Source organism: Arabidopsis thaliana, chromosome 2 (genome assembly GCF_000001735.4).
Source record: "Arabidopsis thaliana chromosome 2, partial sequence".
Lineage (NCBI taxonomy): Eukaryota > Viridiplantae > Streptophyta > Magnoliopsida > Brassicales > Brassicaceae > Arabidopsis > Arabidopsis thaliana.
In genome coordinates this window covers 4,960,656-4,985,445 of record NC_003071.7, presented here as the reverse complement: position 1 = coordinate 4,985,445, position 24,790 = coordinate 4,960,656, and the positions used below count along the sequence as shown (strand labels likewise).

Genomic DNA, 24,790 nt, shown 5'->3' with positions numbered 1-24,790 from the left:
GAAAGCGACCATCTGGCGTTTGGTCATTGAGCAAGGACCTGGTCGATACCGAAGAGAGGTAGAACTGTCAGGTGAGCAGCTGATTTTTGTTGATGGGGGATGCGATATCTATTTCCCTTATTGAAGTTTCGCCTTTCAGATGGAAGGGTTGAGGTGGTAATTGCGTTTGCGGAGGTGACTGCCTCCATACCTGGTTAAGGGATTAAGCCCTTTTGTGATTTGATTGAAGTGGTGGCTGCGCTCTTGGGGGGAGTTGCCTACGTACCCTGCCAAGGGATCAAGCCTTATCGTAGTTCGATTGTTTTTGGGTACCTATTCGTGGTATTTCTTGAGATGCATGGCATTCCAAGACCGTAACTCAGGTACTCCGTTGATGATTTTTACGAGCTTATAGACGCCGTCACGTACCACCTTGGTTATTCGATAGGGACCTTCCCAGTTAGTTTCTAGTTTTCCAGCGTTTAGCTCTCTCGTGTTGCTGAACACTTTTCGCAAAACGAGCTCTCCCACTTCGAATCTCTGGATTTTGATATTGGAGTTATAGTAGCGGGCGACAGCTTGTTGATAATTTTGAACTCGGATCATTGCCTGATCTCTGCGTTCATCGATGAAGTCCATGTTGTCCCGTAACATTTGCGTGTTCAGGTCCGAGTTAGCAGGACTGGTGGTCATTCTCACGCTTGGTATTATTGTTTCGACAGGGATTACTGCTTCTAAACCATAGGCGAGAGAGAACGGTGTTTCTTGCGTTGATTTGCGAGGTGTAGTTCGGTAGGCCCAGAGAACTCCGTGGAGTACGTCGGACCACATTGATTTTTTGGAATCAAGTCTTTTCTTGATGTTGCTAAGTATAGCTTTGTTGGCGGCTTCTGCCTGTCCGTTACCTTGTGGGTAACGAGGGTGGATGTGGTAAGACGGATCTTCCACTTGTCGCAAAATGTTTTGATTCTTCCCGAGGTGAGGTTAGTCCCGTTATCGGTGACGATCTCATAAGGTATGCCATGTCGGCGTACGATATTTTCCCATAGGAAGTCCTCGACTTGTTTCTCGGTTACCTGTTGGAAGGCTTTAGCCTCAATCCATTTGGTAGAGTAGTCGGTGAGGACTAGCAGGTTTTTTAGTTTCTTCTTCCCACCGGAGGCTTCCATGGGACCTACGACGTCCATGGACCTCTTCATAAACGGGTAAGGAGAAGATATCGAGGACATTTCCTCGGGAGGTTGATGAAGAGTAGGTGCATGTCATTGGCATTTATCGCACCTGAGTGAATTAGCTATGCAATCGGCTAGCATTGTTGGCCAGAAGTAGCCTTGCTTTTTAATACTGAGGGCGAGGGTACGTCCACTACAGTGGCTACCACATTGCCCCTCGTGCATGCTTTACATGAGGTCTTTCGTTTGTTGCCCGTAGGTACATACCATATAGGGACCTACGCCGCTGCGTTTCATCAGTCTCCCCTCCATGATGCAGTACCTTGCGCTCTGGGCTTTGAGTTTTCTGGTCTCCCATTTGTCGGGAGGTGTGATCCCTCGTTCGATGTAATCGATGATTGGGATTCTCCTGTCATTGTACGGTTCAGTTTCGTGCGAGGCAGGTTGTTCCGGGGTTCCGAGCTCCGGCTCTTCCTCCATTGCACCTGCCTCCGCGGCCGCTGCAAGGGCTCTAGCCGCGGCGGTGGTGCTTCGGGTTACTCGCGTAAAGTTGCAAGTTGCCGAGGTTTCCGTCCCAGCGTGTTTGACCGTTAGGTCGATGCTTGGGTGTTCTATTCCTTCGACCGGGATAATTCTTTTGACGAAAGGATTTGACGTGGAGGCGAGAGCTGCCAAGGCGTCCGCAGAGGTGTTTTCTCCTCTAGGGATCCTGGTCAGTTCGAACGATTCGAACTGTTGGGTCAAGTTTTTGACTAGTTCGAGGTACGCTTCCATGCGCTCGTCTTTAGCTTCATATTCCCCATGGAACTGGATGGTGACGAGTTGGGAGTCGCTATGGGCGTGTATATCGCGAATCCCCATTGTTTGAGCTAGCTTAATGCCAGCAATGAGGGCTTCGTACTCAGACTCGTTGTTTGATGTGCCGAATCCGAGTCGGAATGATTGTTGGATGACTTCCCTGGTAGGGGAGGTGAGTTGTATTCCTACTCCAGATCCCTGTCTGTTGGAGGAGCCATCGACGTGGAGGAGCCATCGACGTGGAGGAGCCATTTCTTATTGGAGTTGGTTCCATCCAGGTCCGCTAACGGGAGCTCGATTACAAAGTTGGCTAGGACCTGTGCTTTCAAACTGGTTCTGGTGCGATATTCTATATCGTACTCACTTAGTTCTATAGCCCATTTTGCAAGTCGACCTGATTGAGTTGGACTGTGCAGAATGGTTCTGATTGGTTGAGACGTCATCACTACGATGGGATGTGATTGAAAATATGGTCTCAGTTTTCGAGCTGACATGACTACAGCCAGTGCCAGTTTTTCCATTGCTGAATAACGAGTTTCAGCGTCTATCAACGTTTTGCTAACGTAATAGATCGGTTTCTGTCCTTCGTGATCTTCTCTCACCAGGACACCGCTTATCGCGGTTCGGGAGACTGCCGTGTACAGGTACAACGGTTCTCCTTCTTCGGGTTTTGCGAGTATGGGTGGTTCGGACAGGTACACTTTCAATTGTTTGAAGGCTTTCTCGCACTCCTCATTCCAATCGAACTTTTTATCCTTTCGGAGGAGCTGATAGAAAGAGACGCATTTATCGGTAGACCTGGATATGAACCTGTTGAGGGCGGCGATACGGCCGGTTAGTCATTGGACCTCCCGTGCCGTCTTTGGCGATGGCATGTCGATGAAGGCTGCAATCTGCTTAGGATTGGCGTCGATGCCTCTTTCGGTTACTAGGTATCCGAGGAATTCTCCTGAGGGAACTCCGAAAGAGCATTTCTCGTGGTTTAGCTTCATTTCGAATTTGTTTAGGATTTTGAAGCATTCTCTTAATTGCGGGACGTGGTTTTTTCGCGAGCCGACTTGACCAGCATATCGTTGATATAGACCTCCATCGTTTTACCTAGTTGGTCGGCGAACATTCTATTCACCAATCTTTGGTAAGTAGCTCCATCGTTTTTAAACCAAAGGGCATTACTTTATAACAGTTGGTGCCTCGGTCAGTTATAAAAGCTGTTTTTTCTTGGTCATCTGGGCGCATAAGTATTTGGTTGTACCCGGAGAATGCATCCATGAAGGACAATAGTTCGTGTCCCGCAGTGGCTTCAACTAGTCGGTCGATATGTGGGAGTGGGAAACTGTCTTTAGGACATGCCTTATTCAGGTCCGTAAAGTCGATGCATACTCTCCACTTCCCGTTTTTCTTTGTAATGATGACCGAATTGGCGAGCCAGTCAGGGTATTTTACTTCTCTTATCGATCCGATCTTGAGCAATCGATCGACCTCATCATGCACAGCTTTAGCCCTCTCGGGACCTACCTTGCAACGTTTCTGCTTTATAGGTCGGTAGGTCGGATCGACGTTGAATTCGTGTGAGGTTACTTTGAGGCTTATTCCTCGGAGGTTCGCACTTGACCAGGCAAAGCTGTCTTTGTTTTCTTTGAGAAAGGTTATGAGATCCTCTCGAATCGCTGGGTCGAGGTCTTGACCTATCCTTACGCATCGTTTGGGATATGATTCGTCTATGCAGACCTGTGTGATCAATGACTTTCGAGGTCCGCGTTGAGAAAGATCAGAGGATCTAACTGTTTTCATTTCTGCGAGTTTATCTTCTATCAGTAATACTACGGGGTCAGCCTTTTTGATAAGATCGTAGCTCCCCATATAGCATTTTCGGGAGCTGCGTTGGCTGCCGTACACGACTGCTATTCCCTTGTCTGAGGGGAATTTCATGCATTGGTGGTAGGTTGATGGGACGGCTTTCATGGCGTGTAGCCATGGTCTTCCCAGTATTGCGTTGAAAGGAGCTTTCTTGTCGACTACGAGGAAACTCGTGAGTCGCCTCACTCCTCGTGCGATGGTTGGGAGCTGGATGGTTCCTAGAGAAAAGGCCGTATCTCCGGCGAACCCGGTAAGTGGCGCTTTCCTGCCTTGCAGCTCGGAATCGAGGTGCCCCATTCTTTTGAAGGCGTCGTAAAAGAGTACGTCAACTGAGCTTCCCGTGTCGATCATTATACGGGAGAGTTCGTAGTTGCCTACATTGATTCGAATAACGAGAGCGTCATCGTGAGGTTTATCGAGGTCGGTGGTTTCGCTTTCCCAGAATGTGATCTGGTGGTTAGGTCCCATCATCGGACTCTTGCCTTTTGTGTAAGAATCTGCCTTCCTCTGATGAGTTTTGATCGAATTGATTGAGTCGTTGCAGAGCTGAGACCCTCCCATAATAAAATCGATGCGTTTCGGGGAGAGGTGCTCGGTTGCGCTTCTGCAGAATTTCGAGAGACGTAATGGAAACCTCATGTTTTTCTTATGCGGGGGCGGGGGGAGGTGTGGTGACTGACCTTCCTGTCCCGCCACATAGATCGAGTTCTACAAAAACTAGGTCTATGCGTTCTCTCCTAGCAGGTGGGGGAGAGTCACTTCCCTCCGGTGTTCGTTCTCGTTTTTTTTGCTTGGGAGTTTGCTCCTCCTCCTGTTCGTCGGGAGGAGGGGTTTCAACTTTGGGGTTTGAACCTTTTTTAGTCTTTCCCCCAGCTGCGATTAACTTTCTAACGGCGCGACACTCCTTGGTGGAATGTACTCTTTTCTTGTGGTACTTGCAATATTTTCCGAGGTCAAGTTCTGGACTCTCGTCCTCAGCTGCCTTGTCTATTGCGAATAAGGTATGATGCCCCTGCGTTTGGTTTTCCTTTTTGAAGGGTTTCTTAATTGCAAGGGGAGCATTTTGCGTTTTAGATTCTTTGAATCGTAAGGTCAGCACAGCGAGCTCCTCTTCGGCTTTGGCGAAGTGGAGAGCTTTGTGAAGACCATCGTCTAAAGAGACTGGTTGCCTAACAGTGAGTTCTTCACAGAACCTAGAGGAGAACCAAAGGCCGTTACGAAGGGCTGCTATGGCTACCTCTTCGTTTAGGTTTGCAATTTTCGATTTGATTGCTTTGAATTTTTCGACGTTAGATCGCAGGGATTCGTTTTGAAGTTGAGTGAGACTCCAGAGGTCGGCTTCGGACGTCCTATGTTCGATAAGTACCGAATACTGTTTTAAGAAAGCGGCGGCGAGCTGGTCGAAGGTATCAATGGAGTTCCCTTCGAGGCTAGCAAACCATTCGAGGGCGTGACCTACGAGGTTTTCTGCAAAGAAACGGCAATGACCTGCTTCGTTTTCTTCATCTTTCAGCTACGCTCGTGTTATAGCGAAACAGAAGGATCTCAGATGAGCCTTTGGGTCGCTCGTTCCGTCGTACTCCGGGAAACGGAGTCTCCCGACGTCTCGGAGGCGAAAACGAGCGATCCTATCCGTGAACGGGGTGCGCCAGGTTTCTTCAATCACGCGATCTATGTCGGGAGCATCGCTCACTGCTAGGTGCATTCGAGAATGCATTTGAGCCATGTTCGCGTTTGTTTGAGCTGTGTAATTGCGGAATGTTTCCATATCCACGACGTTACGCTGATAAACCGGTGCTTGGGGACTGTTAAGGAGGTCGCTTCCTGGTATCCGGGGAACGGATGGCGGATTAGCGATTGAGGTCCGTTGTTGCGTTGAGTTCCCGGGAATGCGGGAACTGGATGCGGTTGTTTGGTTTCTAGTCCACATGTACCTAGGGGGCGAACAGCCCATCGGTAACAAAGGTGGGGCCGGTAACCTTGGGAAGGCAGGTGTTGTGCTTGTTTCGTTTCCTGTTGCCAGGTTTTCGACGAGAGCGTTCGCAGGTGCTTGCAAAAAGGCGACCTGCCGGTTGATAGGAGGTGAGACGTCTATCGAGGCGAAATCCAGACGAGTTCTCGGAGTAGGATCGGTCGGGGAGACGGTACCTGTCAGATCTATGGAGACCTGGGCAGGAATCCCTGTTTCGGGGGGGGGGGGGGGGGGAACCTCTTTACCCGCGATATCGCGCTCTTCCTCATGTGCCATGCGAGTGGAATCGCGTCTCTGCTGACCCACAATTGCGGCGAGGTTACGATGCGTAATTTCATGGTTTTTGGTTAAGTTGATCAAGTTCATGATCATTGCGCGGAGCTCGGCCAATTCGCTGGCAGGTAGCGGGGCGACCTGATTAGACATGTTGGCCGGGTTATCTCCGTTTGGAGGCTGTATCGTGACATTTCGTTCTCCGCCCCTTGTTTGCGGAGGGGGAGTGATTCGGTCAGATCCAGAAGAATTCGAGTTTTGGGAGATGTTCTCTGTGTCAGTGTTATGGATAGCATCAACCTGGGCTCCGGGAGGGAGATCCGTTGGGAGGTGCCCGTCCGTAACGTCATCGTTTGGAATCTGAACTGGTAGGCCAGATCCCGATGAATTGGATGAATTGGGATCCATGATCGTTGGTCACAATTGATGTGTTAGTTTTGGTGTTGGAATGATATATTGTCGTCCCCACAGACGGCGCCAAATGTGGGTTCTGAAATCCACACTAGATATTTGTATTTAAGATTATGAGAAAGGAGGGCTAGATCTTCACTGAAACCTTGAGAGTTGTATTGCTAAGAACGAATGGACTTTTGTATTAATTATGACAAAGCTTTTACAATGTGAAAAGGGATTACAAGTGTAAAAGTGTGTGTATCAATGTAAGTTGGATTGAATGTCTCTTCCAAGTCGTCCTACCTCCCTTATATAGGTCTACGCACGTGGTAGCTCCGTCCGGGATCTGCGGAGATCCTCCTGGATATTCGGCAGGTCAGTTCCGAGATATCAGGTCCGCTCCACGAATATCTCTTCGTCAGTTCCTAGGTCATTTCGTCAGCTGCGTAGGTCCTCTACTTAATGGGCTTAGTGGACTTTTGTGGGCTGGCTTGGTATTTTCGCAGGTGGATTCCTGGAGGGGAATCCAGCTCCAACAGCTATCCTAATCATGCAAAGTGTGCGAGAATGATGAGAAATGATATAAAACAGTGATGAATGATATGAAACTAGACTCCAAATAATGATGAATGAACACTGAAAACATGCAAATTATAGACATATCAAGCTCTTCCAGCAGCTCCATAGAATCTAGTTGAAGAGGTTCCACGGGTCCAACCAACTCCTTTGGTCATCCCTCCTATAGGTACGAGCTTTCATTTTTGACTTGATGCTCGGTTTTGTGGTCAAACGGGTACAAAGTAGTAACCTGAACGGTTATGTTTGTTCAGCTCCTCCCGATTCTAGCTCTACTTCAGACCTTCCAGAGATTCTAGAGATTTGTAGGCTATAGACCAAGATATTGGCTAGTCTGCTTATTGGCTTTGGTAGATTGTTGCTCAAACCCTGCTCTGCTATGTTTCATCAACGAGAGTTGAGATTAGGAAGTATTAGAGTTATGGGGGTCTCTGTCACGAGAGTGGATTGACCCGGTTTTTTTGAATCTATCGTCTAGGGTTTCTGCCTTTCACCTGTTAGCCACGGATGAGCCCTAGAGTTGCCCTTATCAATGAATCCATCCTTAGGACTTCTATTCTTCTTAGATTTATTTGTATTCACCCCCTCATTGCACTTCTATTTAACTGTTATTTGTGTCACTTGTTGATTGCATTTTAGTTCTTAAATTTGTTACATGTTGGTTCTACTCGACCCAATGATCGAGAAAAGCTTTTAAAGTTCTCATTTTCGTTGTTTGAATCCTGACCTAGGATTGTTACTAGAAACCAACCATCTCTATAATCTGGTTTGACTTAGTTGCTTCTGTACACATCTTGATTGCTAGTAATAACAGTGGACTGGATTGACACCCCCTATAGCTGCATCGATATGTTAGTGTTTAAGCAGAATTGAACTGAACACACCACACTTCAGCACATTAAGTAGGCGTAAAAACCTACTTATCAATTTGGCGCCGTTGCCAATTCATTGTTGCATTGTTACATTCAAGATATCAGAAAAAGTTAAGATCAAGTTCTTTTACATTTATCAAGTTACATTACAAGAAACCAAAGCAAAGGCAGCCTGTGATCAATAAAGACCAGCTGCTATGGATCAACTGAACAGACGAGTTGATGTTCAAGACCCACCTAATGTTGATCAACCAAGAAACATTGGTGTTGGTGATGCCCCAAGGAATCATCACCAAAGACAAAGGATAGTGCCTCCACTAGTTCAGAACAACAACTTTGAGATCAAGAGTGGTCTCATCTCAATGATCCAAGGAAACAAGTTTCATGGTTTACCTATTGAAGATCCCCTGGACCATCTTGACAGCTTAGACTATTTCCCTTCTCTTTGGGAGACAAGGCACACCATTGGGAGAAGACTCTGCCCCCTAACTCCATCACCTCATGGGACGATTGTAAGAAAGCTTTTCTTGCCAAGTTCTTCTCTAATGCTCGCACAGCTAGATTGAGGAACGAGATTCTCAGGCTTCACACAGAAAAACAATGAAACTTTCTGTGAAGCTTGGGAGAGGTTTAAAAGCTACACCACTCAGTGCCCCCATCACGGTTTCAAGAAAACTTCTTTATTAAGCACACTCTATAGAGGGGCTTTACCAAATATCAGAATGCTTCTCGACACTGCCTCCAATGGAAACTTTCTGAACAAGGATGTAGAAGAAGGCTGGGAGTTAGTCGAAAATCTGGCACAATCTGATGGGTGCTACAATGAAGACTATGATCGCTCATTGAGAGGAACTGGAAGAAATGAGGATAAACTAGCAAAGATATGAAGGCTCTGAATGAAAAGCTAGACAAGCTGTTGCTGGCTCATGAGAAGCAGATACACTACATCACTGATGAAGAACACTTCCAAATGCAAGAAGGGGGGAATGATCAAATTGAAGAGCTGTGCTACATTCAGAACCAAGGAGGGTTCAATAAGCGCTAGAACAACTACAAGCCTAACCCAAACCTCTCCTACATAAGCACTAATGTAGCTAACCCCCAAGATCAAGTGTATCCACCACAACAGAATCAGTCTAAAGCCTTTTGTTCAGTACAACCAAGGTTATGTCCCTAAACAACAGTTTAATGGAGGCTACCAACAACAGAATCCACCACCAGGGTTCACTCAACAACCACAACAAGCGCCAGCAACTCAAGATCCTGAAATTAAGCAAGTCATTCAAAAATCATTCAAGGACAAGCTACTGGAGCTATGGCTTTTGACAAGAAGATAGCTGAATTACACAATAAGATCGATTGTTCTTACAACGATCTAAATGTCAAGTTCAAAGCTCTGCATTCAAAAATCAAGTATGTGGAGAGTCAATTTGCATCAACCTCTGCTCCGAAGCATCCTTAGCAACTTCCAGAAAAAGCAGTCCAGAATCCTAAGGACTATGCTACTGCTAATGCTATCACCATCCACCAAGAAGATGAGTTTCCACCAAGTCATCAGACTCCCAATACTGAGGATTGTATGATTCAAGATTCAAGAAGGGGGGATTCAACTCAAATTGTTGCACCTGCCACCCAGCAATTCATCTGGACTATAGAGCACATACCTTTGCTGAATACTCACCATTATGGAAAAAAGCTCAAAATTGAAAAACTCAAGAAAGATCAGAATCAAGAGATGATTAGTAGAGTCATCACTCAAGAAACGTACAAGAAGAAAGTTATCCAAGAAAAGCTTGATGATCCCGGTTTATTCACTTTGCCATGCCCTCTAGGACCATTGACATTCAATATGTGCCTTTGTGATTTGGGAGCATCTGTTAGCCTTATGCCTCTCTCTAAAGCTAAAAGGCTAGGGATCATGAAATACAAGTTCTACAACTTAGCTTTACTCTTAGCTGATGGTTCTGTTGCACATCCTCATGGTCTAATAGAAAATATGCCTGTCAAGATTGGAAATGTCGAGATACCTACAGATTTTATGGTATTGGACGTAGATGAAGAAGGCAAGGATCTCCGAATCCTAGGTAGACCATTCTTAGCTTCAGCTGGAGCAGTCATAGATGTCAGGAATGGAAAATTTGATCTAAACCTTGAAAAAGGTATCAAGATGAGATTTGACATCAGAAAAGCTTCAGGGAAATCAACAACAGGAGGTAAGAATTTTGGGATTCAAGACATGGATGTTGATGAAGAAACAGAAGCTGGAACCCACCAAGAGTTAACTATACTTCTCAACTCAGCAAGTTAAAGAGAACTTTTGACCATAAGAAGAGAGTAATAGAAGGGTTAGCTCAGACTGAAGATCCTACAGAAGATGACTGGTATGAGATGAGAAAAAAATTTAAATGGCAAAGCAGAGTCATAGAGGGATTATAATCAAGGGTGATGAAGCTGAAAGATCAACTATGGATGTTTGAAAAAGAGTTAATAAGTTTTCAATGGGTATTGACCGAGAGAAGATGGAAACTGCACTAGTTATCAAGGAGGACGAAGATTTTACAACAGAAATGGTTTGCACCAGAAGATCAGAAAGCAGTTCACTTAGAGGAAAGAAGCCTAGAGAGCAAGTTGTTGAGTGAGGAGGAAATTCCTATTCCGACTTATTCTCCAGGAGTGCCTAAACCTCCCACCAACCCCTATGCTGAAGAAGAACACTTGATTCTTGATTCTGTTGCTAAAGAACTCCTGGAGCTCTAGATTGGATATAAAGCTCAGGAGGATACAATTGGAAAGTTAACTCATAAGATGGAAAAGTTAAATAGCACCATTATGGAACTTCAAGAAATGGTTAAAGGCTACCCGAACTTTGAAATTGAGGATTGGTGAAAGAAGCCTAGTTTAGAAGAAGAAGACTACTCTGCTGATCAAAAAGAGGTTTATTGTGAAGAAAAATCAAATGAGTACTCATCATACCATACGTCATGAGAGGATGCAGAGTATGATTCAGGCATTAAAAATTCAACCACTGAAGATGAGGACTTCTCTGTTTCGCCTTCAACCTTTTTTCTCACTAAGCTCAGTAAGAGTCAAGCTTAGTAACTTAAAACAAGCTCACGTGGGTGGAAGTCCCATGTCTATCCATGTATATAACTTTCTATCTTTTTTGTTATTTTTGATGTTTTTGTTTAAGTGTTTCAGGTTTGTTTTATTGACCCTAAGGAAGTCAACAGTCGAGTAAATTCAAAACAAGTCAACAATCATCTCAACCGTTGATCGAGTAAAGTGCGGAAGAGAGCTTTAAGCCGGTGATTTGAATGACCAAATGAGAGAAGCATCACTACCGTTTGATCGAGTGACTTCTTGAGGTTTATTCTGGTCCGTTTGATCGAGTGATTAAAAGCGAAGCATTCTCCACTGTCCGATCAAGTGAAGAAACCAAAGAGACCACCTTCTGGACTCCGACGCCTCGTGACCCGCCTCCATTGAAACGATGTTGTCTCTTTGTCTTCTTAACCCCCCATAGTTGCTTTGGTCCCCCCATTGCAATTCCCGAACTCAACAACCTCATCTCTCCACCTCTCATACCAAAGCAATCTCGAATTCTTATATCTCTCTCTCTATCTCTTTTTCTTGCACTTCCGCTTTCTATCAAAAACTCAACATAATACATCTATTTTCTTCATCACTCGATCTCTTAACCTTTGAGTCTCTCTTTCTCAATGACAAACAGGCGCGCGCTCCTGTCAAGGATCCGGAACAGAACTCTCTCCCCATCGAAGAGGTACCCAACACCTTCTTCGCATGCAGCAGCTCGAGGACTTTCTGAACCATCACCTAAGGGGTCGAGAAGGAGAGAACAAGCAAGTTTCGAGATCGATCATAGCGAATCAAGCCAAGAGGAGGAAGTGATGGAAGAAGAAGAAACTTTCAGCCCTCCCGCTGGAAATACTCGATCCCGAAGGTCGAGTAAGTCCTCTGCAAGAGAATTCTCAAGGAACAAGGCAGACATCACTCGAGGAAAAAAGCCCGTGGGGAGGAGGTTGGAACTTGTAGATGAAGACTCTGAGGAAGAAATGGCTTCACGAGAGGAAGCTGATCAAACAGAGAGAGGAGGTGGTGATGATTTGGAATCAGAGAAGTGTGCAACTCGAAACGAGTACTACAAGCTGCTGAAGCGCAATGAGTTTTTAGGAACTACCCTCATCCCGAGACCATGGTGTTTGAATTAGAAAACCCGTTATAAATACACTTGACTGCCATTTCAAATAAGATAGCATAGCAAAAAAGATCTCCAACAGTTTCGACAATTTTACCTTGTTTTCTGTTTTTTTTTTGCTTTTCGACAGAGAAGTATCATCATAAATTCTTCTTCATCTACAATAGAAAAAGAGATTGTTGTTAATTAACTTGATTTGATGTTTGTTTTGTGTCTCGAGAAGAGTAAATGAAACAATTCGTAAATGATTTGATGGTCGGATTGCATGTTATGGTTCATCCATATGCTCTATCACAATCTTCATCCATATGATCTATCAATTGGATCAAACGGTTCTAGCGGAACAAGAGCGGATCAAGCGGTTCCAAATAAATGTTGAATGGTGAAAGCGGATCAATTATTACGGATCTTATTATATAATATTAATTACAATTTTATTTATAAATATAGTAAATAGATTTATTGTGATAATTATTGAAGTATTTAATTTTTTTAAATAAAATACAATAGTAAAAACAATTAATATCTAGTATTTTGATTTTTCCATAACATAACAAATAATTCATAGATATAAAATGAAAAAAGAATGTATACATTAATATATTATATCTCTTGAAATAGTTTATTGAATTATGATATTTTTATATTATTATGTATGAAAATACTCAAAATAGTTAAAATTTTATGTATTTTAAATATATATTTCAATGTATTATGTTTATAATGTTATGTAATTCTATACTAATAATAAATACTAATCAAAACTAATAAATAGTAAAAGAAATCTTTTAAATAAAAAATTTAATAGTAAATTATTTTTTTAGTGTGATTTTTTGGTGTTATGGTTGGAGAGGACACAAGTTTTAGCGCTAGAAATGGTGTAATTTAAACACCATAATGGTGTTTAGCCTTGAAGATGCCCTAACACACAATATTAAATGATAAATTTATAAGAAAATCAACTTATAACCCTCATTTTTTTTTCTCCCCAGTTTCTTTCTTTCTCATTCGGTTTTCACTTTCTTTAAAAAATGGGTACTTATGCATTTAGCTAGGGGGTGACCCGCTATTAAGCTCTTCTTCTCTTGCATAACAGTGATGATGACCGCAATTTTTCGGGAGCTAACCGCTTGCCAAAACTGCCATGGATCCGCAAGTATAAAGGCTTCTGTCATCTTCTCTCGCTCCAACACTTCCATTCTATTAAAAATCTGTTAATCCTAATAACAGAGATGAGTGACTTTTTCAAAAAGTCAGTACAAGATATCGCCTTGGGCATCAATGATGACCCTATCACTCTGTCACCGGAGTTATGCTCTCAAGCGGCATCTGTAAACCGTTTCTCTCTCATTGCCACAACAGTGAATCCGAGAAAGCAAAATCTGAGGGTGCTAATTGGTCAGATGCCTTGCGTTTGGGGATTTGCAGACATGTGTAGGACGAATCCTTGGACAGGGGAAAGTCCAGTTCAAGTTTCAGACCGAAGAATCAATGAACTTGGTTCTGCGAAGAAGCCCTATGTTATTCGACGATTGGATGCTTTCAATTCATCGATGGGATCCAAACATCAGTGATGCGGAGATGAAAATCATACCCTTCTGGGTCAAAATTCAAGGTATTCCCCTTCTCTACTTGACAAACGCAATGGCTCGTGCTGTGGGGAATCGACTAGGATATGTTGATGATGTCGACTTTGACGAGAATGCTAATCATGTGGGATTTGTAAGGGTTAAGATAAACTGGAATTTAGATGACCCACTTCGTTTCCAGAGGAACTTTCGTTTCGATGCATGAAAGAACACAATCATAAAGTATAGATTTGAAAGGCTAAGAAAGTTCTGCACTAAATGTGGATCCTTGAAACATGATGTCGAAGAATGTTCATTGGTGTTTGAAGAGGCTGATCCTGCAGAGTATGATGAAGGCAATAATGATGATCATCACAACAATGATGAGTGAGACAACGAGATGTATAATGATGACTCTATTCCAAGCGTTGATCCGACAACTCTAATTCCCGGAATCCAATGTCAAAGCACAGTGGCACATAGCACCAATCTCCCCTCTGATTCAGTTTCATCTTATGTTCCAAGTGCCTTTGAAGACACAGATTTAACTGTTGAGAGATTAAGGTACCTTCATGCCAAGTTAACAAGAGAGAGCAAAATGAACAATCGTGAGACAATGAAGATGGAGGAGGTCTCAGACAATGATGGAAATGACTTTGTGTTCATGAAGAGAAAGAGAGTAAGTTTTGAAACTCTATACAACCACGCAGAAGCAGAGGAAGAAGCGGCGGTCCTGAGCCATCTCCGCAAGAAAGAGAGGAGAACGGATTCTGCTGCAACATGTGCCATAACACAGCGACTTGACGGAGGCGCGGGGGGCCCGGTACCCCCACAACCACCATGAGGATCGTCTCCTGGAACTGTCAGGGCCTCCCGCCGCTGACTCAATCCCCTCTAGTACGTTTATGTAAAATAACTAAGTGTGATGTTTTATTTCTTATTGAAACGCTTAATAAGTGTGATGTTGTACATAATCTAGCGTGTGTATTAGGATTCTCTAACAACTCAGCCCACTCAAGGTAGAAGCGGTGGCTTGGCCTTGATGTGGAAGGATAATGTGCGTTTATCTAAGAATTTTCAGGATGAACGCCATATCGATGTACATATATCTATTAATAACATAAGTTTCTATTTGTCTTGCGTGTATGGTCACCCTTCTCAAAGTGAAAGACATCATCTTTGGAAACACTTTGAAAATATTTCACTTACACGTAATGACTCATGGGTTCTCATAGGAGACTTCAATGAGATATTATCAAACTCTGAAAAGATAGGCGGACCACCAAGAGATGAATGGACTTTCAGAGATTTTTGCAACATGGTTTCAATGTGTGATTTGGTTGACATTCGATCAAGTGGTTACAAGTTCTCTTGGGTGGGAGAACGACATACTCATACAGTAAAAAGCTGCTTAGATAGAGCATTCATCAATACTGAAGGCGCTGCCTCTTTTCCACTCTCGGAATTAGAGTTTCTGGAATTTACTGCTTCAGATCATAAGCCTTTGTTATTAACCTTAGGAATTTCAGAGCCACCTAAGATGAAACCTTTCCGGTTTGACAAGCGGCTGATTGAGATACCAAACTTCAAACATCACGTTAAAGAAGGTTCGAATAGAGAAAAGTTGAAGCGAGATGTTACAATTATGGATCAAGTAAGAACGTGTCGACAAGCCATGTCAAGATTAAAACATAAAACAAATTTGAATGCAGAAACAAGAATCAAACATCTACAAGCAGTGCTAAATAGAGCTATATCAAGCCTCGTACATTCTGAACGACAATTGATTCCACAAATTCAGAGAGATCTAACCAAAACTTACAAAGATGAGGAGATTTATTGGCAGCAGAAAAGTCGCAATCAATGGATGAGAGAAAGAGATCGTAAGACAGAGTTTTTTAACGCTTGCGCCAAAACCAGGTTCTCAAAAAATAGAATAAACTCCATTAGTGATGACCATGGTGAAATCTATAGAGGAGATCAAACAATAGGACGACATGCTCAACAATTCTTCACCAAAATTTATAAGAGTAATGGACGACCCGTATCCGTTATAGATTTTGCAGATTTTACACCAACAGTGACATCAACGAAAAATGATAATTTAAATCGAGAGTTTAGCGATGAGGAAATCTTTAATGCTGTGAGTGCGGTAGGTGAGGACAGAGCACCGGGACCAGACGGTCTAACAGCAAGGTTCTACAAATCATGCTGGGATGTCGCTGGTCCTAACGTGATAAAAGAAGTCAAAAATTATTTTAGGACTTCCTATATGAAACCATCAATAAACCACACAAATATTTGTATGATTCCCAAAATAAACAATCCAGAAACACTTTCTGATTATAAACAAATTGCTTTATGTAATGTGCTCTATAAGATAATCTCTAAATGTTTAGTAGCAAGGCTAAAGACTCATCTGGATTCTATTGTTTATGACTCTCAAGCTGCTTTCATCCCAGGGAGACTAATTAATGATAATGTCATGATAACACATGAGATTATGCATTCTTTAATGGTGAGAAAGCGTGTAGCAAAATCATACATGGCTATTAAAACTGATGTTAGCAAAGCTTACGACAGAGTGGAGTGGAACTTTTTGGAGACGACAATGAGGTTGTTTGGTTTTTGTGAGAGATGGATTGATTGGATTATGGGGGCAGTTTGCACAGTCCGTTACTCCGTTTTAATTAATGGAGTACCACATGGTACTATCAAACCGGAACGTGGAATCCGACAAGGAGATCCTCTTTCACCTTATCTTTTTATACTTTGTGCGGATGTGTTAAGTCACCTCATCAAATCAAGAGTCTCGGATGGAGATAGTAGAGGCATTCGTATAGGGCTTGGAGATTCAAGTATAACTCATCTCAATTCGTAGACGATTCTCTGTTTTTTTGCCAAGCAAATGTCCGAAATTGTCAAGCGTTAAAGGATGTCTTTGATGTCTATGATTACTACTCTAGGCAAAAGATAAACATGACAAAATCGATGATTACGTTCAGATCAAAAGTCCATGGTACAACACAAAATCGTCCTAAGCACATTTTAGGCATTCAAAATCATGGAGGCGGAGGCAAATATTTAGGACTACCGGAACAGTTCAGAAGGAAAAAAAGAGAAATGTTGAGAATATTATTGATCGGGTTAAAAAACGTACGTCTAGTTGGAGTGCAAAGTTTCTATCACTAGCTGAAAAGGAAATAATGCTAAAATTTATGGTCATGGCAATGCCGATTTATGCAATGTCATGTTTCAAACTCCCGGCGGAAGTTATCTGTGAAATAGAGTCTATCCTTATGAACTATTGGTGGGAGAAGAATGCGAAAAAGAAAGGAATTCCATGGATTGGTTGGAAAAGATTACAATACTCTAAAAAAGAAGGCGACTTAGGATTCAGAGACCTCTCCAAATTCAATGATGCTCTATTGGCAAAACAAGCATGACGGATAATTCAAAATCCTAACTCCTTGTTTGCACGAATAATGAAAGCTAGATACTTCAAAGATGAGTCTGTGTTAGATGCTAAGGCAAGAAGACAAGTTGGTTTGAAACTACAACACTAATGGAGAGTACACTGTTCGATCGGGATATTGGCTACTCACACATGATCCAACTGATACCCACTGGAAACCAGCGATTCCTCATGGCTCTGTTGAATTAAAGAACAAGATATGGAAACTTCCAATAATCCCTAAAATAAAATACATCTTATGGAGGACGTTTCACGGGCATTACCAACCTGTTTCAGACTAATCACAAGAGGTATGAAAATTGATTCTTTGTGTTCTCGGTGCCGTAGAGAAGAAGAAACCATAAATCATGTTCTGTTTACGTGTCCTTACGCAAATATGGTGTGGCGTCTGTCAAATTTGACTATCCTTCAAACCCATCATTTTTTGAATGATCTAAAGGAGAATATCTCTTATATAATAGATTCGTACTTTAACCAGCAACTCACAAAAAATAAATAGTTGGTTCCGATATGGCTATTATGGAGAATTTGGAAGGCGAGAAATAATTTTGTTTTTAACAAATATTGGGAAAGCCCTTCACGGATGGTTCTACAAGTACAAGCTGAGGTTCATGAATGGATTACAACTTTAAGAAGTGCTTTAATCCCAGCCAAAGACACTCAACCGGTTATGATCTCGCACCCTATTTGGATTAACCTCCCTTGTCGACGGTCAAATGTAATTTTGATGCAGGATTTGATATGCGTTCGGGTCAAGCTACATGCGGGTGGATTATCAGAGATGATCAAGGGATACCAAAAGCTTGGGGTTCATCACAACTACCTAATGTAACGTCTCCTTTAGAGGCAGAAACGAAAGCTCTTCTAGTAGCACTTTAACAAGCTTGGATAAGAGGGTTTAGGAAGATACAATTTGAAAGAGATTGTGAAATACTCATAAAATCGATTAATGGGCACTCTAATAATTCAGAGATAGAGAACCATCTGCTTGACATAGATTATTGGGCGTCAAAATTTTCTTCAATCTCCTTTGGTTTCACAAAGCGTGTAAATAATAGTATAGCTCATTACCTCTCAACCTCCAATTGTATTCATGGAGATTTTTATTCTGAATCAGGTTGTCAACCACCTTGGTTACAAAAACTACTTTGTAAAATCTCAATTGGTTAATATATTTCAGTTTGCAGAAAAAAAAGGTACTATGTTTATAATATATTGTAATTCTATACTAATAATAAATACTAATCAAAACTATTAAATAATAAATGAAATCTGTTAAATAAATAATATAATAATAGATTATTCTTTTAGTGTGATTTTTGGTGTTATGGTTGGAGAGGACACAAGTTTTAGCGCCAAAAATGGTGTAATTTAAACACCATAATGGTGATTAGCGTTGGAGATATCCTAACACATAATATTACATGATAAATTTATAAGAAAATTAACTTATAACCCTCAGTTTCTTTCTACCCAGTTTCTTTCTTTCTCATTCGGTTTTCACTTTCTCTAAAAAATAGGTACTTCCGCATTTACCCTCTTCTGCTTTTGCAGAACATTGATGATGATCACAGTTGTGTGAGGTCTGCTGCTTCTTGAGATGAAAACCAACAGGTTTACGGTGGAAGAAACGAGGTTACAAAAAGTTATTTTTTATGTTTTTCTATAAGTGGTTGAATTGCTGTTATTGTTCATCCATATGCCTTATCACAATCTTCATCTATATGCTTTATCAAGCGGATTAAGCGGTTCTACTGGAACAAGAACGGTAGTAAATAGATTTATTGTGATAATTATTAAAATATTTAATATTTTTTAATTCAAATTCAACAGTAAAAAAAATAAATATCTAATATTTTGATTTTTCCAAAACAGATCTGCAATAAAATTACAAATGATTAATAGATATAAAATAAAAAAATAAATTTATGCATGAATATATTTTATCTCTTCAAATAGTTTATTTAAATATGATATTTTTATATTATTATGCATGAAAATACTCAAAATATTTAAAAGTTTATGTATTTTAAATATATATTTCATTGTATTATGTTTATAATGTTATGTAATTCTATACTAATAATAAATACTTACCGAAACTATTAAATAATAAAAATAATTTTAAATAAATAATATAATAGTAGATTATTCTTTTAGTGTGATTTTTGGTGTTATGGTTGGAGAGGATACAAGTTTTAACGCTAAAAATGGTGTAATTGGAATACCATAATGGTATTTAGCCTTGGAGATGCCCTAACACACAATATTACATGATAAATTTATAAGAAAATCAACTTATAACCCTCAGTTTCTTTCTTTCTCATTTGGTTTTCACTTTCTCTAAAAAATGGACACTTCCGCATTTAGCTGGGGGGTGAGCCGCTATTACGTTTTTCTGCTCTTGCATAACAGTGATGATAATCACAGTTCAGTGATTTCTCCAGTTTTTTGGGATGAAAACCAACAGGTTTACGGTGGAAGAAATGAGGTTACCAGAAGTTATTCTTTCTGTTTCTCTAAAAATGGTCGGATTGCTGTTATTGTTCATCCATATGCCTTATCACAATCTTCATCTATATGCTTTATCAAGCGGATTAAGCGGTTCTGGTGGAACAAGAGCGGATCAAGCGGTTCCAAATAAATGTTGAATGATAAAAGCGGATCAGTTATTACGGATCCTATTATATATTATTAAATTATGATTTTATTTTAAATGTAGTAAATAGATTTATTGTGATAATTATTAAAATATTTAATATTTTTTAATTCAAATTCAACAGTAAAAAAAATAAATATCTAATATTTTAATTTTCCCAAAACAGATCTGCAATAAAATTACAAATGATTAATAGATATAAAATAAAAAAATAAATTTATGCATGAATATATTTTATCTCTTCAAATAGTTTATTTAAATATTATATTTTTATATTATTATGTATGAAAATACTTAAAATAGTTAAAAATTTATGTATTTTAAATATATATTTCATTGTATTATGTTTATAATGTTATGTAATTCTATACTAATAATAAATACTTACCGAAACTATTAAATAATAAAAATAATTTTAAATAAATAATATAATAGTAGATTATTCTTTTAGTGTGATTTTTGGTGTTATGGTTGGAGAGGATACAAGTCTTAACGCTAAAAATGGTATAATTGAAACACCATAATGGTATTTAGCCTTGGAGATGCCCTAACACACAATATTACATGATAAATTTATAAGAAAATCAACTTATAACCCTCAGTTTCTTTCTTTCTCATTTGGTTTTCACTTTCTCTAAAAAATGGACACTTCCGCATTTAGATGGGGGGTGAACCGCTATTACGCTCTTCTGCTCTTGCATGATTGTGATAATGATCACAGTTGTGTGATGGTTGCTGTTTCTTGGGATAAAAACCAACAAGTTTACGGTGGAAGAAACGTGGTTAAAGAAGGTTATTCTTTATGTTTTTCTAAAAATGGTCGGATTACTGTTATGGTTCATCCATATGCTCTATCACAATCTTCATTCATATGCTCTATCAAGCGGATCAAGCGGTTCTAGCGGAACAAGAGCGGATCAAGCGGTTCTAGCGGAACAAGAGCGGATCAAGCGGTTCCAAATAAATGTTGAATGGTGAAAACGGATCAATTATTACGGATCTTATTATAGAATATTAAATTATTATTTTATTTATAAATATAGTAAATAGATTTATTGTGATAATTATTACAATATTTAATATTTTTAATTCAAATACAAAAGTACAAAAATTGTAATATCTAGGTGTTGTTCGTTTGATCAGTTGACTGATCCATCTAGGTGCAGATGACAATTGATGTTTGTTTGAACACAATTTGTTAGAACAGTTGAATGCATTAGTTAGTAGAGTTTATAAAACTCATCCAAAAAAATCAACAAATTCAGCTGAGTTTGATCGGTGCATTGAGATGCATTAGCTGTAGCCAAAAATAGCAAATGACTTAAATATCTCTTTAAAATTTGAAAATTGCACGGAACCATTTCTTATCCCTCGGTTCTCAACAATTCTAGACAAAAGAAGAAAAATAGATTTTTAGGGTACTTCACTTCCCTTTATCTCTCACTCTTCGATCTGCTTCTCCATTATCGTTAGCTCTCGATCTGCTTCTCCATTAGCTTTAGCTCGGTTCTAGGTATACATATCTCTTTTCGATTCTTACTTGTAATAGATTTTTTGGGTGTAGTTCAAAATTGGATCGCTTGTTCTCGATTTCAGAAAAGTGAAGAGGAAAATCAAAAATCGAAAACTCCAGTCTCTACTTACACCATTCTCCTTTCTGGGTCAAGCTTCTATTCAACACAAGGCTCTCTCTACTGGTCAGCTCAATCTCTCTTTCTATATACTCTGTTTCGTTTGCTCGAATCTAAAATACTTTTTGTAGATTTGCAAGTTTGTTGTATGTTTATTGCTCGTTTATTCAATTGGGTTTTCTTAATTTGCTGAGGAAAAAACTCAAAGATTTCGGCTTTCTTCTTCCTAGCCTCGGTTTATTCATTAGCTGAGATTTGACGATTATGGGTTTATTCATGTTTTATGTTTTGCAGATGTACACAAGTTTTACCAACAGTGTGACCTTGGTGAGTTATTTCGTAAACCCATTTTAAGTCTTGTATATAGCTTCGTAACACATTGATTCTTACTTCTTAGCTTGTTTAGTTGATTTCAAGAGGTGTTTTTTCTTTGGGTAAAGTTAAGATTTTTCACCGCAGGAGTTACTTTCGAGTCTGAATTAGGGTAGATTGTGATTGAAGTTGCATTTTTTGCTTGATGAGTTTGTTCACTGATTATTTTTGTTCCCCGCTTTTGTTTTTCTAATTTCTGTTATAGATTGTTTGAGTTATCTTCTTCCTGATTAGGTCAAGTTTGCAGTAGATTTGTTGTTATGATTCTTTTTCTACTTGTCTCCTCTATTAGGAGTTTTATCTCTATTAGGAGTGTTTAGGTTTCATGACTTTTGAACTGATTATAGACTTTTAAGTGTTGTTAGTTTCTTAACTGTTTTAGAATTTCAGAATTGGTCTCTATATATCTCTCATGCTTGCTGCAGATGTTAAAAATTTTAGAGATTACAAAGCTGTTTTACTTAGCTACTTTAGTTAAAATTTCTATGGGGTGTTCCCTTTTTCTCTTATAATGATATTTGAAAGGAATCTATGTATGTATCTGTTCTTCCTTTTCTATTTTTGATCTATAAGTTGTAGGCTGCAACAGTACGTTCTTCCTTTTCTATTTTTGATCTGCATTCATGTTAATGTTTCTTACTGTTATTGATTTCGTTGTTCATGACTTATGGTTTGATTATCTATGATTTCTCTGTGGTACATGTTGGTGTCATGCCTCTTAATCCATATGTGTTTGAAAAAACCTTATGTCTATTCTTTCTTATGCAGATGGTGCGGTGATGCGTTCTTGGTTTGACGTCCATGAACTTCCTTTTAAAGTAGTATTACTTTACTTCACTCTCGGTCTAACTATAACGTCTCAGCCACTCTTATTTTTATGAATCAGAATCACTTTATAGACTGGAAGCTCCAAATTAACACTTTTGGCTAGTTAAACCTTATGACTCAATATCTATAATTAGCAATTGTTCTTGCTACTTGCTTAATCCTCTTCATTCCATTGTGATTTAGCATTATTTGCCTTTGTCATGTGAAGGAGATTTTTGTCATGTGAAGGAGATTTGTCACGTTTGGCTTTTTGAAGTATTACAAATATATAGAGAATTAAGTATTACACTTTTATTTGGTGATATGCTTTATTTTTATTACAGGTCTTATATTCAAGCGGGAGAGACATATTATTAGAAGAATAATGAAGATGTAAATATAATTTACATCATAAAAATAACACTAAGATAAATATATGTCCTTTTTAGTTATTTGGTACATTATGCATTGAGATGCAGATGCACATTATTAAAAAATAATTCAAACGAACACATCTGCATTCATATGATTTATCCAGATGTACTTTCAACTTTAGAAATCAACATCATCCAAATAATGTATCTGAATGGATCTTCTAGATGATCACCCAGATGCACTACCTAATTGATCAAACAAACAATACCCTACTATTTTGATTTTCCCATAACATATCTGCAATAAAATTACTAATGATTAATAGATATAAAATGAAAAAATGAATGTATACATTAATATATTATATCTCTTGAAATAGTTTATTTAATTATGATATATTTATATTATTATATATGAAAATACTCAAAATAGTTAAAAATTTTATGTATTTTAAATATATATTTCAATGTACTATGTTTATAATGTTATGTAATTCTATACTAATTATAAATACTAATCAAAACTATTAAATAATAAAAGAAATCTTTTAAATAAATAATATAATAGTAGATTATTCTTTTAGTGTGAGTTATGGTGTTATGGTTGGAGAGGACACAAGTTTTAGCGCTAAAATTGGTGTAATTTGAACACCAAAATGGTGTTTAGCCTTGGGGATGCCCTAACACACAATATTACATGATAAATTAATAAGAAAATCAACTTATAACCCTCACTTTCTTTCTCTCCAGTTTCTTTCTTTTTCATTCAGTTTTCAGTTTCTCTAAAAAATGGGTACTGCTGCATTTAGCTGGGGGGTGAACCGCTACAACGCTCTTCTGCTCTTGCTTAACAGTGATGGTGATCACAGTTGTGTGAGGTCTTCTGCTTCTTGGGATGAAAACCAACAGGTTTAAGGTGGAAGAAACGAGGTTACAGGAGGTTATTCTTTATATTTTTCTAAAAAAAGTCTGTTTGCTGTCATGGTTCATCCATATGCTCTATCACGTATTTGCCATTAGATCGTCATCAACTATCTCTGCAGCTTAGATATTCTCTTAACTAGTTTCAAAATTTGTCAGTAATCTCTGTTTTTCGCATTACTTTTGCAAAAGCTTCATTTGAAAAATTTGAAATTCTGATAAAATTATGTAGCCCCATTGTAGCCATTACTACTCTCTTTTGCACATGAGTATTATATCTAGAAAATTCACAAGGAATCCTCCATTTTTTCTTCCGAACTCCAAATGTCTTGTCAATAACAGAACTTAAATATGCATGACATTGGTTAAACAGTTCCTACTTATTCCTAGGAGGAGAACCATTTTCAAATTATACCATATAATAGTTAATTTTCTTTTAAAAATACATGTAATTATGTATATATTAATTTTGATACTATTTAACTATTAATAAAAAATAAATAGTAATAGTAATTTTTTTTGTTACATAAAAAAGATAAAAATTACTGAATTTCTACTTTATAGACAGCTAACAAAAAAGTTTAGAAACAATTGGTAACATACATCAAGTTATTGTTATATTTCATGAAAAGTTAACATTAGAAATCAAAATTGTAATAGTTCACAAATTGTACTTATAAGTATATATGTTTGTATTTCAATAATTTTATACAAAAGTTTGAAGCTATAAATAAATTAATCAATAAAACTACTCTAGTTTTAATTAATCGATATGTATTAATTATAGTACAATATTCTTAATACATACATATATTATATATAAAATAAAACATAATTTGATTTCAAAAATGAAATATGACCTTCATTCCTTTGTT

At 39.1% G+C, this 24,790-nt stretch overlaps 1 non-coding gene and 4 pseudogenes across 5 annotated transcripts; 4 read left to right on the top strand and 1 right to left on the bottom strand.

The window, feature by feature from the left end:
- Window positions 1–384: 384 nt before the first annotated feature.
- On the bottom strand, window positions 385–6,459 carry AT2G12370 (annotated as a pseudogene; the record flags this gene model as incomplete). The annotated part of the gene is made up of 1 exon: window positions 385–6,459.
- Window positions 6,460–8,019: 1,560 nt separating this feature from the next.
- Window positions 8,020–10,964, top strand: AT2G12360 (annotated as a pseudogene; the record flags this gene model as incomplete). Its single annotated transcript has 1 exon — window positions 8,020–10,964.
- A 647-nt stretch (window positions 10,965–11,611) lies between these two features.
- On the top strand, window positions 11,612–12,121 carry AT2G12345 (annotated as a pseudogene; the record flags this gene model as incomplete). The annotated part of the gene is made up of 1 exon: window positions 11,612–12,121.
- Window positions 12,122–13,340: 1,219 nt separating this feature from the next.
- Window positions 13,341–18,318, top strand: AT2G12340 (annotated as a pseudogene; the record flags this gene model as incomplete). The annotated part of the gene is made up of 1 exon: window positions 13,341–18,318.
- Window positions 18,319–21,227: 2,909 nt separating this feature from the next.
- On the top strand, window positions 21,228–21,676 carry AT2G05685. The gene is made up of 2 exons (NR_140097.1): window positions 21,228–21,323; window positions 21,575–21,676. It is a non-coding gene; the product is annotated as an other RNA (non-coding RNA).
- Window positions 21,677–24,790: the final 3,114 nt, after the last annotated feature.